The following is a 909-nucleotide window of genomic DNA, read 5'->3' as shown; positions in this document are numbered from 1 at the left end:
ATATATATATTGATCTCTGACATTTTATGATCTTGCAAACCTCCACCTAGTAGTTTGGTTTACTAAATGTTTCTGATAAACTGAACTCTGTAAAAGTATACCAGAAAAGAATCCTCCTCCTCCTTCTCAATGTCCATCATCACCATTGCCATTAAGAAGAACAACATAAATGTGTAAAGAAAGAAACGTCTAAGTTGGGCCTGAAACAAATAATGGTTAAAATTCATTCCCTCAGATCACATCATCTTTACTATCTTGAAAAACAAGGCACATGAGACAATGTAGTCCATGGTATACTAAGCCTTGAAAGAATAAGGGAATAGTCATATGCAAAATGCCTATGATTATTGGTCAACTCAATCAAGCCAGACCAGTGGCTAAACACCAACAATACTAATGCCACCACCACCACCACCACCACCATTAATATCATTACAGATCAACATTTCTGATGTTGTTGCTGAATTAGCATGACAATAACAATCTGAAGTGGTAGAATAAAATACATACTTTTATCTTTACATCCTTGTTACTTTTAATTTTGAATTTCTAACTCCACAGATTCAGGAAATTCATATAACTAATATAAAATGTGGGATGCCTATGCATCCTCCGCACAGCAAAATACCTGTGACAGTCCCTCTATCATACTTTAATCCCTTACCTGGCACACCATTAACTTGTCTTCACCCAATTTGTCTTTTTTCAGAGTGTGACGAATAAACTCATCCAAAACATAATTTTAAAAACAGCCACAGGCAAGTTTATACGTCAATTCTCGGCATTTCTTGGTTTTTATCTGTTTTTTATTTATTTTTCATAAATTACATCCAGATGTCAAGCCCAAAAGATGACAATGAGTATGAACCATCTATTAGAAGCTTGGATACACTAGATGAGAGTGCAAGC

This window comes from Octopus bimaculoides, chromosome 5 (genome assembly GCF_001194135.2).
Source record: "Octopus bimaculoides isolate UCB-OBI-ISO-001 chromosome 5, ASM119413v2, whole genome shotgun sequence".
NCBI lineage: Eukaryota > Metazoa > Mollusca > Cephalopoda > Octopoda > Octopodidae > Octopus > Octopus bimaculoides.
The sequence above is the reverse complement of the archived record's forward strand: the minus strand, read 5'-3'. Positions refer to the sequence as shown.